Source organism: Rhipicephalus sanguineus, chromosome 9, assembly GCF_013339695.2.
Source record: "Rhipicephalus sanguineus isolate Rsan-2018 chromosome 9, BIME_Rsan_1.4, whole genome shotgun sequence".
Lineage (NCBI taxonomy): Eukaryota > Metazoa > Arthropoda > Arachnida > Ixodida > Ixodidae > Rhipicephalus > Rhipicephalus sanguineus.
In genome coordinates this window covers 44,294,898-44,302,609 of record NC_051184.2, presented here as the reverse complement: position 1 = coordinate 44,302,609, position 7,712 = coordinate 44,294,898, and the positions used below count along the sequence as shown (strand labels likewise).

Below are 7,712 nucleotides of genomic sequence, written 5' to 3'. Positions count from 1 at the left end.
AAAAGGAAAGATAAAAGGGAAGCTACGGGGCAAGGCATGCGTAGACAGGAAAAACAAAAGTCTGAGGGATAAAGAACCAGCCTGACAAGACAGGGGAGAGTGCTTTGGACGGTTGAGTAAGGGAGGGGAGGGGGGGTTAGACAGTGTTCGCGTATGTAAGAAGGCGAGCTGGAGAGGGAGGCACTTTCGGCCCGTTTCTCATCAATTTGAAAGAAGCCAGAGACTAAACTGTTTGTCTCCGCGAGCGGGCGGGGACGGCGTCTTCTGGACGTATACACCACCTCCGTCTTCCTCCGAAAACAGCGTCGCGCCGAATTCGTCACGGATCTCGATCGTTCCCGAAACGAGCCTCCTCTGGGATCCGTGACCGCGCAGTCGCATCGACATCGCGTTCGCGCCGAAGGCTTTCCCGAGTCTCGTGGTCTGCTTACGTCTTGAGCGGGAAACAAAAAGGAAAACGTCGGAGTCGACGGAACAGCGTCAGCTGGCTGGCTATACGACCGGCCAGCCATACAGCTCGCCACGGATTCTGCTGGCTCTTTCTCTAGTCTTTCTTGTTTTGTGCTTGACATTGCTTCTGACGTGTAAGCGGAAGACAAAACGACGCGCATGCGCCGCTGTATATGCGCGGCTTGCCGATTCCCGTAAACGTCCGTTCCGCTCCGTTGGCGGACAAGCTATGTCGGTCTCGTTTGCTGCCGTTCTCTCTCTCTCTCCCCTCTTTGTCTGTCCTTCCGAAAGATATATCACACATAGCTTCTCATTTCCGCTCTGTCCGCACTCTTTCATTGTTTCAGGCTTTTCCCCCTCGCTTTCTTACCTGCCTTTTTTTTTTCTTGTTTCGCGTCGTTTCGTTCGGCTATGCATATACTCTCGACGTCAGATACGACGCTGGTTTTGGCGAAGTTTACAAGAGCGGCTCGCCGCTATAGCTACACACGCAGTCGTGAAACAGGACAGAACAGACGCGTGGACCATAAGTTCCCCCTCAGCTGTTTGTAACTGGCTGTCCCCGGGCCGATAGGTTACAGGCGTTTATTTTTCCAGCCCCTGGTACCGCCGACGCATAAAGATACCCGCTCTCCCTTATATACTTGACAGGCGAATGCCGGTTGGTCGGTAGGCGGCGGTGTATGCCTAACGGACCCGCTTGCTTGAAATACGCGCACGGCGCTTATCTTTACCAGATTCGTGAATTCAAGAAAGCGAATGTGTCATTAATAATATTTGCGCTGTAGACGAAGAGGCCATTACGGAGCGGGTGCTGTCAAAACGAGAAACCTCTCGTGGCTTTCTTTCTTCAGTTAACGAAGCGGATTCTTTAAGAAAACGTCTAACATCTACGGTCCGACAACCTCTCTGACCATGCTTTAAATTTTGAATTTTCAGTAAAACAAAGACTGCACTCAGTATGACAAATACGCACTGTTTTTAACCGACGCGCAGAAACGGAGTATCTACTGTTCTTCAATAGTTAGTGTGATAGTTAAGCGGGGAAATCATTGCACTCAAGCGACGTACACCAAATACAGATAATGTCCCTACACATGCCTCTCGCTTTAGGCAAAGTACCCGGTGAAAAAAAAAATAAAATAATGAGGAGTTGAACGCAGATCTATACGGTCGTAAATGCCAACCGAATTATTTTCAGCACCAGCCGCGTGAGGGAGCAGCGTTTGCGAGCGCGGAACAGTTGTGAGATCGGAGGCAGACTGACGGGCGCCCTGCGCGACATGTTAAATGTTTATCTATGTGTGTTTTTCTTAGTTATCAGCGCGTTCTGCCCCACTTACAAACTCTGTATGATTGATAGGTGGTAGCGCACATAAATAAGCCTCAGATAACGTTCTTCTGGCGAGAGGTTTTCTTCGGCGGAGCTCCCCCGCTCGAGACACCAGCGCATGCCGATAAAAACTCTGAGGTAGCAAACATTCGGGCAAATATCTATATATGAATACATGTAGGGGCTGAGGCAACTCTTTCACCAACTCCCTCCTTCAGTGGGCCCCTGGGTTTTATCGTTTATTTAGCGATGGTTCTTTCGCGCACGCGCGCTCTTCCGTCGCTTATCGGGCGTCTGAGAATTCACGGAACAAGACACCAAACCCTAGTGGGCTGGGCTCTCAAGCTATCGCGAGGTGAGCCTAACGATGATCTTTTTTTTTCTGTTGGCGACATGATGCCCTATAAAGCTGAAATTAAACGAGAAGATAAAATTCTGTTTCTTGGATGAAGCCAACGAAATTCACTGTTTGTAAACACCACGCAAAATGCAAAAATTCAACGGCCCCATTCCGTAGCCTGAGCTCGTTCTCCTCTTTTCTCGCATTGCACAACTCAAACTGCAGCACTGTTGCACCTACGCAATTTATGGCACGCGCAATCTTTCGCGTTTCCCGTTTTTTTTTTATTCATAGATAGACCTTTCTTGTTTCCTGATACTATGTGTCCGGCTTGAATAGAGAAAAAGAATGAAGTACCATGTCACAGCTAGCCTATGGCGGCCAGAAAAGAAAAAAAAAAAAGATACAACGAGCAACTCCGGTGAAAATTCTAATTATCATTCGATGTCGAAACATATAAACAAACATTTATGCAAATGACAGGGAGGAAATGTACAGAAATCAGGCCCTGACAGCTTGACAAGCTAACTGAAGCATCCGGAAGATTACGCTGTTAGTGCTACAGCTAGACTACCGAAATTAAAAAAAAAAAAGCGTGCGTTTTTTAAAGAGAATTCACTTTTTTAAGCTGTAACTTATTGGTTAGTTTCGTCTCCAATGATTCTTTGCTAATACGCATTCTTTATTAACTGCAGCGTACTCGAACCCCCAAGTGAGTGTGACCCTGTTGTAATAAATACCATAGAAGAAAGAAAAAGAAAATCTATTGAGATAACAACAACAACTGCCACTGAGAGGGGCAGAACAGGTATTCGAGGCTACGCTTTTCGACGGCTGCAAACTTGATCGCCACGCATCCAATCAGATCCGTCGGCGCAGCGGCGTTCGTTATCACGACCGCGACGCATCCAATGAGAAGTCGAAGACGGCGAATCGGAACAAAATGAAAGCCGAGCGTACATATATCGGGAAAAACGAGTCCTCGACTCTCTGTGCGACATACTTTACGGCGGCGCGCGACGCTGCGGTGTACGTGACAAAAATAAACAGAAGAAACCGTCGCGTGCGGAGTATTACAAGACGATGAGATGGGCGCTGAGCCAGTAGAGATGCGAGCACCGGCGACCGAACCAGTTTTCAAGAAATAGATGCCGCCGTCGCCGCCACGACTTTCTTGTAACGCGCTTCCTATCGGACGCTGCTATGCTCCGAGCCCGCGAAGTAGAAAAAAGAAAGCTGAAAAGACGGCAGTAGCAAAGACGACGGCGGGGTGTCGCCTATAAAGTCGTAGTAGAAGCCCAGGTGCGTGAGTGTGTGTGTGTATATTTCTCTCCGTCGCAATCGAAACAATCAAAACGACCAATCAAAAGGGATTACGAGGCGAGAGAAAGGAAAAAATGCCCCTCTCCCCCCTCACCCCTCCCCCCCTCCACCCTCCTGCTGACTCCGAGGTTGTACTGGAGAAAAAGGATAGTATCAAAACGTCGTCGTCGTCAACTGAGGGACAGTCGGCGGGGTAAAAAGGTAATAAAAAAAGTAAGACTAGGAGAGAAGAAGGCGTGCCCTTCCCTTCTCCTTCATTGCGCACTCTTTATGTTATTACTCGTTCGTGTATCAATGTTATACGTGACAGGCCGAGCCGTGCCGAGGCTGGCCAATCACGTGGAGGCGGCCCAGCCGCGAGCAACCAATCAAAATGGAGAGTTTCTTTTTCAAGAGACGCGAGCGCCAAGAACGATCGAGAGGTATATATTTAAGGCGTGATGGCGGTCCCTTTTCGTGTTTTTGTTGATTTCTATTGCCAGTTCCCCCTCGCGTCTTTTATACAAGCTGTTTTTTAATCCTAGGGTACGCAGTTTTGTGATCTTGGTTGTACATTTCTATTTTGCTGCGTAGAGAGAAATCAGAAGTGGCGAGACAAAGCTGGCGATAGTCTGTGGGTGACTTTCTCGTTTCTAAAAACTTGTTTTTTTTTTTCGTTTTAATGTCGCATAGCTGGCCAAACAAGTTAGCAGGTGGGTAGTCTGTACACGCGCTGGGCGCGCAGACTAATCGCCTTCTTTGGGGACCGACGACATTAATGAATGAATCAATCAATCGAAATAACGGAACTTCATGGAGAACATGACCTGAGGTCGCGAACAAAAAATAATAATCCCTGCCCGGTGCCCGACAACTTTCGATTTCAAGTTTTCACTCTTATCGTCGGAAAGTTGCTCATGTAATAAGCTGCAAATGGTAAATATGAGCAAAATTTAGTAAGTCTTGCTGACGAAGACCGCGCATGATGTGCTGGCGTCTCTCGAACAAACGCGCCTCCCACAGGAGGATCACAAAGAAATATGTTGCATTCCCGGTAAACTAAAGAAACAAATAGCTTGTTTGTTTTTAAAACATCCTTAACACTACGCTTAATGTAACAGGTCTTCCTACTCATTTATGCGAAAAAACGGCTTTCTTTGACATCCGCGTAGTTGGGGATACAGGCACTTGCGACACAGTTTTTTTTTTGTTAACATTTATTCTTTCCATTTCCTGTACATGGCGCACTACGCTTATTTCGGTTTATCGCAACACACGTGTGAACCCTCCCCAACCACGCCACGGTACACAGAACACACACCATTTATGTACACATTATTCCCACACACCCCCTTTTTATGTATATCTCCTATTTATTACATTTTTATATACCACGGCATTACGTCTCGAGTTATTGTCACACATTTCTTTCCCACTTCGTTTTGTGTGTTACCTTTAGATCCCTGTACATAGTTTCGTGCTCCCAGCCCGTTTCTCCTTGTTTATATTCTAACACTTTGTTTATTTGTTTGTTTGTTTTTTCAGTGCGAGATACCTTAGGAATGTCTGCGCGCGAGACGTGCCCACATTGTATTCAAGCTCACTACGTATGTAACCATCGACCGTAAAAAAACCACGACGCGGCTAAGTCGAAGAAACAATTTACGGAAATCAACACGCCATTAGAGTACACGAAGTAACGAAGGACCACGTACAAAAGGTGTACACGTCGAATAGTAGGAGAATCGGCAAAGTCACTCTTTTTTTTTTAACCTCATTGCCTATTTTATTCAGTGTTCCTCGCGGCGAGTAGGTGCACATTTTTTTTAAACGCCATCTCCCCGATTTCGTTCCTCAGTTTATAGGATTCCACAATTGTGTGTTTGTGTTACGGTCTGTAGTAGCAGTAGTAGTTAGTGGTGGTACTGGTAGGCACGCCATCTAGTCTTCACCTACCAAAAGAGCAAACGTAACTGTTTGAAACGCATACCAGCATACTTTTCCGATCGCTCGTAGGCTTAACTAAAGAACGCGCAGCACCCGCTGTATACACAGGCTACAACGTTACGCCTCCTATATCTGCCCCGTGGCCTCCGCGATCGGCTCCGGCAGCCCGCCGCTGCCGGAGCCGATTGCGGAGGCCACAATAGGTACCGCCTGTAAGTTACACCCCCCTTAAGCGCGTGCTTAAGAATCTTCGCTTGGCTGACCTCACGAATGACCTGAATGCGAAAAAGTCATGGCCACGACTGTGTCCTACCTGCAATGCTTGCTATCTTTTCTTTGAAAAATTCGTGTTCTTCGAGCGTTGTGGCACTTGCCTAAATACCCGCAACGTAGCAAACGCGACACGTTTATCAAACGAACATACGCTTTGTTTTTCAGAAAATGCTACCGTACTTTCTGTTAGCTCCCGAGTGCTTCGATATTGAGAGGATCTATGATAGCGTGTACAGAGAAAGATTTTTTTTTCTTTTATATAGGTTCGTATTGTTGTCTGCCTTGCTACACATATACTATCCGGAATGATACCCCTGTGAACATTTTTTTCCTTGCTACAGTACCGCGCTGTAGCGCCGACAGCGGTGTTTTGTGTTATGTACAAGTTTTTTGTCTTCGTACGAGCACTTTTGTTCTTGAGCATTGAGTGCATGTGTTCATTCTTGATTTCACGTTCTGTTCCTGCGATTTGTTTGTCGTGTCGTAACTCTGTTCCTGGTTTGCTCGCTCTGGACGTTGTACCGTAGGAAGCACGCTAAAGCGATAAAAGGAAGACTTGAATGCGTGCCTGCATTTTTTTGTTGTCCATTTAGTTCCATGCCCGTATGTGTGTGTTTGTATGCTTGTACTGTGACATTTTTTTTTGTGACTTCGAAAACCTGACGGTGCATCGGACAACGTGAACGGTTTTTGGCTGTAGTGCTTTTCTTTTTTTCGTACGTTGTTTTGACTGTGACAGAATCAAAAACAAGGACCAACAAACAACTCGCGACAGGTTTTCTTATTACTATTAATATTATATTATTATTATTATTATTGTCTGTCTGCGATCATATGTAGTATTTTCACGAATCCCAGTGCACTTCTGTCTCCCTCATCTCTATTCTCTTCTTTATATTTCTTTTCCTGCGATATTTCCTTTGTTCGCGTTCGTTCCTTCAATGTGAGAAAGGACGGCGTGAAACCCCACAGAGAGTGTTATATACATATTATACATATTTTTATAAATAAAATCGTCGCATTGAAGGAAAAAAAGAAGAAAATCATTGAACAACCACAAAAAAATTGTCTCGGTGTCTTTCATTACATGCTTCCAATGAATCATTTTCCGGATGGGCGAACAGGAGCAGCGATTGCTCCACGATACAAGCAGGAGCGCTACATCGAGCGCTCCAAAAGTGCTCCAAAGCGCTTCAAAAGCCCTGCAGCGACGGTTCGCGCTATTGTTTGATTGGTTTATCTGGCTTTTTGTTTTCGTTTCAAGTGACTCCTGTTCGCCCTACATAACGCCATAAGCATCCTCCTACCCTTAAGAAGCTTTTAACTTTATTATACACATTTTTTTACTTTAATAAATTTTGCATATTACCAGCAAGATTGCAAAAGCCTTACCTTTCCTGTCACTGTCGATGAAGGCAAGTAATAAAATAAAAGAAAAACCGGCAAATGCACGTGGCCCGGCGCGCATTCGTTGAGGCCGCTGATTGCACGTACCCAGTTTGCCTGAAAAAAAAAAGAAGAATGTGACGTGAATGTCATGCATCTTGGCTCGCAGCATGCAACATGTCATGCGCCATTCGCGGTTTCAGCGGCGCCACAACAACAACCACCACTCCTGGAAAGAAGGCTTCTCCGACGTCGTCTACCATGACGTCATCAAAGTTGCACTGACTTCATCAGGAACCGCCTTCGCCGAACACAGCAACAGAGCTTAGTACTCGGTAACGTTGAGCTAACGCGACGATGTAGCTCAACTGATACGAATCCAGTTCAATCTGACCCTCAAGAATAACGCCAATTCGCAGTATGACAGAGTATACATTTTCATTTGGCTTAGACGGCCGGTGGCTAGTGTTATTAGACATCCAGTGCGAAACTAGCCCAGAGTAATCTAGCGTAACCGCATCTACATTCGAAGCGAAACCTGTACTAAACTTACTTCCTTTAAACGGGTAGCAGATTCACTGAAATCATTTGACCGAAGGAGTCTTATATCACGTAAAGCATCAATAAAAGTGTTAGAAACGTTTTATATTACAGCTGTTATACTTTTGGTTCTGGCAATGG

General features: G+C 45.9%; 1 long non-coding RNA gene across 1 annotated transcript; it reads left to right on the top strand.

Annotated features, from left to right (window-relative positions):
* Positions 1–1,436: 1,436 nt before the first annotated feature.
* LOC125759825 (uncharacterized) lies at positions 1,437–6,688 on the top strand. Its single transcript, XR_007417524.1, has 2 exons — positions 1,437–4,312; positions 4,501–6,688. It is a non-coding gene; the product is annotated as an uncharacterized LOC125759825 (long non-coding RNA).
* The last annotated feature ends 1,024 nt before the right edge of the window (positions 6,689–7,712 follow it).